The sequence below is a fragment of the Sus scrofa genome, chromosome 13 (assembly GCF_054392235.1).
Source record: "Sus scrofa isolate SSC_HxYL_T2T_F1_AM1 chromosome 13, Sscrofa_HxYL_maternal_Yorkshire_Landrace_v2.0, whole genome shotgun sequence".
NCBI classification, from domain to species: Eukaryota; Metazoa; Chordata; class Mammalia; order Artiodactyla; family Suidae; genus Sus; species Sus scrofa.
In genome coordinates, this window is record NC_139395.1 from 177,400,332 (window position 1) to 177,409,530 (window position 9,199).

Genomic DNA, 9,199 nt, shown 5'->3' on the forward strand with positions numbered 1-9,199 from the left:
CAGTTAATATAAGGAGCTCTGTTAAGTCCAAGGATGGTTGTTTTGTCAGAGCATTTACTTCATGGACTAATAACCGATAACTGGAGTATTTGTTCTAGTGAGAACAAAATACTTTCCTTCTGTAGTGGAAATTGTCCAAGATCATCAATTTGCTACCAAGTAGGTGGTTGATTACTCCAATGAATATTGCTATATGACTTAGTGTATATTAGGTTTTAACATATTTCTAATATACATCTTTGAAAAAGATTTTGCCTTAGCTGTTCCAAAAGTCAGACTTTGAGAAATACAGTTCAAGTTCTATTGGTGTTTTTTTTTTCCTAAACTTAATTATTTTTAACACAATCTGGCAATTTTGTCAGCAGTCTTCTTTTTTTAAATTTAATATGTGTTAAAGTATAGTTGGTTTATAGTGTGATGTCAATTTCTGTTGCACAGTATAGTGACCCAGTCATACACATGTATACTTTCTTTTTGTCATATATTCCATCATCTTCTATTCCAAGAGATTGGATATAGTACCCCCAACCTTCTGAAGAGTAAAATATATATATATATATATATATATATATATATATATATATATATATATATATATATAGTAGGGTAATGAGAAAAACGTATATACATGTCTGCAAAGACATAGGAGCTAAGAATTTTTTAAGATCTCCAAGTAAAGAAAATGAATACACTACCATAAAAAAGAGTGTTTCAGGTATATTATTTGTAATTCCATGGGATGGTTTAATCCAACATCACCAGTCTTCCAGACAATGAGTGGATCTAGCATTGTGATATCATCTGAACATCCATATGTCAATTAGATAATACATAAGTATTTTCATAGTTTCTTTTTAAAGGATTGGGCAATTAGAATTCATCTTGTCTAAAAAGTGGGCTTTGCACAGGTGTACATTTTACTTCTTTCCCAATATGGACTAAAATGGAAAAATAATGTACAAAATGAATAACTCCATCAGACAAGCGAGAATGGAATCACATCAGTGAACTAAGGATTTTGGTGAATTTCTGGAAAGGGTAAAGTAGTTGGGTTTATACTGAAGGACAAATCAGAGCAGAGGAAGCAGACATGCAAAAGAGCAGGCTGAAGAGTGATCTGAGTGTCTGAGAGGCACGCTCTGGTCTGCTCTAGTGTAACACATCCTAAAGTAAGACTTGGCAAGTAACAAGCCTCACTCATACACTCAGAGCTTGACTTCAATGTTACCATTCAAAGAAAAAAAGCCAATTAGGACTACAGGCTTTATGGTGGCAGAATAAATACAAACTAGTAGTTTATATTATAAATCTAGATTTTAAGTCAGCAAAAAATGAGCAAGAAAAATCTAGATAATTGACAGGAAATTATCAGAAAAAAATGTTACCAAAAGTCCAAAAATCCAAAAAACCAAAAATCAACAAACTACAGACATATGGGATAACATGAATTCTCTAGGACATAAATTCTCTAGGATGAAAGAATAAGAGCAGGTGGATTCTTATCCAATCACCCCTTTCCCAGAGATTAGAAATACTTCGTCATATTTTCTATGAGGAGATAAACCTAGTCATCAGAACAAGAATTATTCACTATGATTGATGATACTTGTAATTGTCATAAAACAATCTTAAGAAGATGAGCTTCAGCAACCATTCAAGGCCCAGTAATCTTCCTGGGTTCAATACAATCTTATAAAATGTTGATGTATCTCACTGCATTCTATGTATGTGTGCTGTGAGATTTTCTAAATTTCATAAATATTTCACAAGCACCTATTTAAAACCTAATGTGTTAAAGCCACTCTGCTATGTATAGCAAAAAGAGGAATAGTACTAGGACTTCTAATTTATAATCTAAAAGGAGGTTATAGGAAAAAATAAGTATTATGTAAGCCCAAATGTGATCTCTAAGAAGATTAACTAACCTTACAAATATTTCATTTCAGTGAACATTCCCACATTTTAGGTAATCTAGAAATGCATCACTGAAGTTCTCAACATAGACTGTGATGAAAGGACATCATTTGAATTGTAAACAGATATGGGATATTTGAAGGGGGTAAGGGGATGGTGGATAGATTTTCTGTGGAGAGACCCATATGAAGAAAAGGATGAAGCTGAGGAGTGAGACACGATCAGTGTCTTTCAGTAGATCATTTTGAATATAGGGCAGAATTCATTAGGAGAAATAGGAGGGAAGAGACTTCAGAGTTAAGATAATGTTTGTTTGAAAGGACCTCAAATTATGCAAGAGTGAACAAATACATGAACTAAGTACATGAGATGTACTTAGTGAATATATATATATATATATATATATATATATATAATATGAATATGCAGATGGACAAATGAACATATGTTTGTGTGTATACTGTGTGTCTACATGACACAGTAGCAATGAAAATGATGAAAATCTACTTAAAGTTATTTAAGAGTGATTCGATGTAATCTGAATTGATTTACAAGGAGTATTCTGGCAGCTGTGTTGGGAAGTAAGAATCAACCAAATGAAGGGGATGTGTAACTATAATTCTGCAAATCACAGAGGAAGGTAGGTATGAAAGTGAAGGTCACAGTGGTAACAGTAAGAATGTACCTAGAATAAGTGGTGAGACAATAGAAAGGGTAGACCTGAAGATGCACTACTCATTATTCTTAAAGAGTGTGATGAAAATTAACATTTAAGGGCTTTAGGGAAGAAACCTTCAAACTCTTCTTCATTTCGTGTGTTTCGCAGCCACCCACTGAGCACTATGATATATCATCTTAACATAATTTTAACTTTGGTAATGTGTATTTAAAGCACCTTGTTGTCAACCACACATTCCAATAACTATTACTGATCACTAATTTCTTTATCTTATGAGCTTCATTTTGTTAATTCTAGGAAGATTGACCATTTTTCTCCCCTTCTGCCATTTCCTTTTTCTTCTTGATACCTATCCAGTTTACATCTTCAGTCTAATCTGTTGGCTTTCTGGATTAGTGAAATTTGTCACATTGACCTACAATATACAAACATAGCTAGAAAGGACATTACAGAAATCACATAGTGAGAGGCAACTCACCTCTTGCTTTTCTCTAAGAAACACACTAAATTAAGAGCATTTCTTACAGTGTAGCTATTTTCATTGCCTTAACTTGCATGTCATTTTGCCCTCATTGATTTCCTGTTTGTATTTATTTCTCTATGTGGTATGGTGTAATCCCCACAAGAAGTGAAATTTATCTTTCCCCAAATAACATGGACTATAAGACCATTTGATGGGTAGCAGAATTCCAGGGAATTGCCTCTATCCATTTAAATACAAACTGCCTCCATGTGGAGTTAAATGTTATATCTGTCTCTTGGCTGTTTGGCTGTAGAAATATCAAAGATATCATAAGCAAGTATTGTTCAGAGGAACAGCACTATTTCAGTACTTAATGTATTTATAAATCCAAATTGAATGGCACACAGGTCTGTAAAATACTTTCATTATTGTGTTATGTTCTAATTATTTTAGTATGATACAAACACTTAAGATGTAGTTGTTTTAAGGAATTTATTAGGTACTGACATTTTAAGTCAATAAAAGAATAAGACGACTATAAATTCAAACACTTTGGGCAATAATCAACACATAGCAACATCTAATCTGCACAATGTTGCATTGTTTTAATGAAAGGAGAACATATATCAGTATGAAATCTAAACATTTCTCTTTAACATTTTTGTTATGGAATCTATGACTTTCTTGTTTCTCAGGCTGTAGATAATTGGATTTAAGAAAGGAATTATGACAGCATAAAATAAAGAGTCCATCATATCTTGATCATTTTCTTCTGCAGATCCAGGCAGCACATACATGAAGAGAAGAGGCCCATAGTATAAAGAGACAGATAGGAGGTGGGCTCCACAGGTGGAGAAGGTCTTCCTTATGCCTTGCATGGACTTCTTTTTTAATATTGTAAAGAGAACAAGTGTATAAGAGGCAAGAACAACAGAAATGGTGAATATCTGTATTATCCCAGCAAAGATTAATACCATCATATAGTTAATGGAAGGGTCAGTACAGGATATCTTAAACAGTGGTATAATGTCACAGTAAAAGTGATGTATGATGATGGAATTACAGAAAGTTAATCTTAGTAAAAAAAACATTATGAATTATAGCATGAGACAGGCCACCTAAAAATGATAAAACTAACAGCTGGATACATAGTCTATTGGTCATAATCACTGGATATAGTAATGGTTTGCATATGGCCACATAGCGATCATATGCCATAGTTGCCAACAGAAAACATTCCGTGGTTGCACAGATTGCAAAGGAAAAAAATTGTATCTTACATTCAGAAAGGGAGATCATTTTACTCTTTGAAAAGAAATTGACCAGCATGTTGGGGGTCACTGTGGATGATAACCAAGTATCCACAAAGGCCAAGTTTCCAAGGAATAAGTACATGGGGCTGTGAAGGTGAGGGTCATTGCAGATGAGAGCAATCAGACCAAGGTTTCCGATGAGAGTGATGAGGTATATAATCAAGAAGAGCAGGAACAGGGGGATTTGCCACTCTGACTGATACTTAAGTCCTGTGAGAACAAACTCTGTCAGTTCTGTTGCATTTTTTGTTTCCATGTGCTTAATAAATGGCCTCTGAAATACAATGCAATAAAAGGAAAAATAACATTGATATATAATTTTAAAAAGAAAGTTTTGTGAGGGTAATATAAAGTATAGCATAGCCTGTATGCATTTTATTTGATTTACTCTTACCAAAAATATAAAAAGTATTTGCAGAAATTGCTACACTGGAAAAATGTGATTGTTTTGCTTCAAAATATATACAGGGATGGACAGATGTAGAAGAGAAGAAAGACATTCTGAACATGAGCAAATTTATGGGAAAATTTTTAAATTAGGTAGAGAAGTTTTATGTTTAAGACATGAATATAGTGTCAAAAGTAAGAGGTTAGAAGAACCTGGATTATATAATATATCGAATGCCATGTGAAGGATCTTGAACATTACTCTTTATGGATAGGCATTCATTGAAAACTAAAACAGGGAGCAGCAGCATGACTTATTTTTGAAATTACGTATTTGGTTGTAGAAATAGGCTGCAGGGAGAAGAACCTGTATCTGAAACACTATTCAGGACTGAGATTTTTTCTAGTGATTCCTAAACCAGATTACACATCAGAATTGTCTGGGGGAGTTTTGGTCAAAATATAGATTCTGAGGTATTACCGTAGAAATTGATTCAGTAGGTTATGAATGTTGTGTGCTAATATTCATGTTATAAATACTCCTCAGGCAATTAAAATGTATTTTAAATTTTGTGTAATACCACATTTAGTGTCTTGAGGAAGACAAAGAAATCAAAATAAATTAGAATGTGAAGTCACTAGGATCTGATGAGATATGAAGGGTGTTTAGTAAAGGCGAGAGTGTAACATGGTAGCTTGGAAGGGTAATCAAAAGTTGAGATCGAGAACTCAGGTGCAGTATCCAGTTTTTGCAAGGAGCAATCACTGAACCGCCAGATAATATAAACTTAGCAGTATCATTCAACAAGGGTTTAATAGAAATAATGACTTGGAAGTCATTGAGTGCCAGAGGCCCGCTCAAACAACCGGGTCCGGCAGCCAGAGAGTTACACCTTCCCGATCGGAGATGGACAGCGTTAGCGAAAGAATGGAGACAGCCTCTTTGTCCCTTCTTTCAGGGTGCTGGACTGCTCAAATTTTATTGGCATAAGTGGTTAATTATATAGACAGTTTTTCACTACAGATTACATCATAGTGTTAAAAGTACATTGGTTAACTCTTAGGCTTTGTTTTTTGATCACATGGTACAGTAGCAATACGTCATGTTTTAAAATCTTCAACTTAACTAAATTTAGTGAGTACAATTCAAGGACAAACAGGCACAACATATCATGTGGGAAAGAGGAGATCCAGCACAAACCATCTCATGGCCAGCTAATTCCCACAAGCTGAAGAAGTTACAAACACAAAAAATCCTGTCTTTAGACTAGTGTCTATCTTCAAAGTATCCTTGGCAGGGAGACAGTGTGAGAAAATACAAATCAACTTAGCTAGCTACTGCTAAAAGTTTCTAAAATCAAGGACAAAACTCACAGCTTGGTTTCTTTTGATCAAGAATAATATATGTCTAACTTCTATAGACCTCATTAAAATCCTAACTCTAAAGTTTACTGTATAACTAGTTAGTAGATAAACACTATGTTTAATTAAGTTGGATTTAAATAGGGGAAAGTCCCTTAGAATAAAATTCTTGTTATATTCTTACTGCAATTTTGTTAAGTCACAAATCACCACAGGAAAATAAGAATGGGAAATGAGAATAATAAGCAAATAATCAGGACAGACTGAGGAAACCTGAATAACAAATAAAACAACAGGAAAGACTAGGTCACCTGAGAAACAATCCATGTTCTCTGGCACAAACAGGGAAATTGTTTTCCCAGGAAAGCCCCAATTCTTCCCCATAAACATCAAAATGAGAGCCGTGTAACCTGAGGCCTGCCCTCAGCTTGTACCATACAGGCAGGCTTTCATCCTGGCCAGAAGCCCACCTTCTGTGTGCACTGTTCAGGCAGGCTTTTATCCTGTCCAGAGGCCCACCTTCGGCATGTACCATTCAGGCAAGCTCCCTTCCTTGGTCAAGAACCTGCCTTCAGGTTTTTCTGCCATCAGGCAAGGTCCTTTTTTTGAGTCCTTGCATCTCCTCGACTCGCCACAATTGAGGTGGCTGAAATACAGTATATATGACTAACCCACTGGAAACTGTCATATTGTTAAAACAAGCAAGGCATGAAAAATAAAGATGAGGAAGTTATATTAAAGAGATTGAAAATGGGTATATAATTCATTAGATAAATAGCATCTGATCATCTTTTCTACCACAAGTGATGTTATTGTCAGAAGTGGGAAAAAGGATAGAAAGTTTACTATTTAAGGGATTTAAGTGAAAATTTAATCAGAGGATTTTCCTGGTGGCCTAGCAGTTAAGAATCCATTGTTGTCACTGCTGTGGTGCAGGTTTGATCCCAGGAACTTCCACATGCCATGGACATAGCCAAAAATTTTAATCAGAGAATGTGGTTAATTTAGTTGAGTAAATATTTTGAATGAAAATATATGGTTTCTTCCACAGGAAACATTATGACCTAAATCTCTGAACCCCTTTAATCTGATTAATGTTCTAGTTCATCAAAACATATCCTATGGAGTCATTATAATTAATCTAATCAGATAATTATTTATCATTAAAGAGATAGTCTTAGAGATATTTTGCTTATCCAGATTTTACTTATAATAATAAAATGTACAGATTATTCACTATTTTCCTTTTTCAACTTGGCTTTTTTATGTCTTGTAAAGCAGATCAAAATTATTATAAACATAACACTGTTTTAACTTTCCATTAAAAATAATGAATATTATAGAAATCTTTTTCTCTTACCAGTATATATTAAGAATTTGTGGGTATCCTTTTGTCATTTGCTTTCTGAAGTAGAAAATAATACAAGAACACTGGAATACCAGTAACACAGGCAGCAATGTTTTATACACGAATTCATTTTGGAGGCTTCATTATCCAGGCTTAGGAAAAAGTTTACATGAATTTGTTTTGAATACAAGAGTCAACCAATTGTACAACTGTGTGATTTTGCCAGAAGAGAAAGGAGTAAAGAACTGAAATTCCCCTGAGAGCACTCATGGACTCCCATTAGGACAAAGCTAAGCTGTCCTTCTGGGCATTGGGGCCTTGAACATGTATGAGAAATCCAGGTAGTTCATCAGGGCATTATAGGCTCTGAAATCATAATCAGTATTCATTGTAGACAGTTCCATCTTAACAGTTGAAATCATATTTTATGCTTCCACTTTGTACTGCAAATGGCACATCTGACATGTTTATGCAAGCTCCAGTGTATCTGTAAAGTTTTGTACTGTTTGGACTTTGATCAGTATTACCTTGTCCAAGCTAATCACATGTGATTTTAATGAGGCCAATGGTTTTGATTCCCTCTAAACTCCAACTGAAAGAAAGTTGACCTTCCCATGTTAACTCCCATTTCAGTTCTGTATCATCAAAAAGCCTATATCATTGGAGAAGCACAACATGGTAAATGTGATTTGCAAACAGAGAAGCAGCAGGAGCCAGATGTGATCAGGGAGGTGAGGATAGGTGGTTAACACAGGGTCTGGAGGTTATGTCATAGTAACTAGCCCCATTTAGTGTAAAACTATTCAAGGATTTTGGGCATGGTGGTAACAAATTCAGATTTGCCTTTTGTATAAAAGCAGAGAAAATTGTCAATGAATTCAGGAAAATAAAACAATTTACTTCTTTGTGATATTTTCTTGTTACATATCAGTTAAAAAAAAGTGTTTAACTTCTACTTCAGACTTCCTGGTTAGGTAGGAGGAGTCTATCATCATTTTGATAGACTGCTTTATCACTTACCCTGCATCCTTACAATTTTGCTGATGAAAGCCAAATTAGAGGGAATTCATTTAGAAGAGAGATTGTTGTGAAAAGTGCATAGAAGAGTGGAGTGGGGAATCTGGTGTGCAGAGGTAGCTTCAACATAACCAACACTTGACTAAAATTTACTCTCCCCTCCAATTTTTTGTAATTGCCTGCTGATATGTTTGGCTGCCTATCTATGAGTACAAAGGCCTGTACTGCTATGTCCAATATGGGTATTCTTTTCATTTTTAGGCTTTTTTTTTTTTACAAGTAATGAGCTTTTATTCTCTGACTACAGTTTTTTAAATTGTTATTTCCTTGATACATTTTTTTTCTACCATACAGCATGGTGACCCAGTTATACATACATGTATAGGTTCTTCTTTATAGGTATTTTAATTAATACCCCACTGTGCTTTCATTTGCATTTCCCTAGTGACTAATAATATAGAGTATCTTTTTTTGCATCTTTTTGAAATCCGTATGTCTTTTTTAGTAGAATTTTTGTTCAAATATTTTGCCCAATTTTTAATTGAGTTATTTTTCTTTTTATTTTGAGTTTTGGGAGTGCTTCCATACATCCTGGATACAAGCCTTGTATGAGATATATGACTTGTAAATATTGTAATACACCACACTAGCCTGTTATATTTGATAACATCATGCTGATTGGTTTATTGAGCAAGAGGTAATACTCACTGGTAAGA

At 34.4% G+C, this 9,199-nt stretch overlaps 1 pseudogene; it reads right to left on the bottom strand.

Moving 5' to 3' along the window:
- Positions 1-3,694: 3,694 nt before the first annotated feature.
- On the bottom strand, positions 3,695-4,646 carry LOC100514797 (olfactory receptor 5H2-like; annotated as a pseudogene).
- Between the last annotated feature and the right edge of the window lie 4,553 nt (positions 4,647-9,199).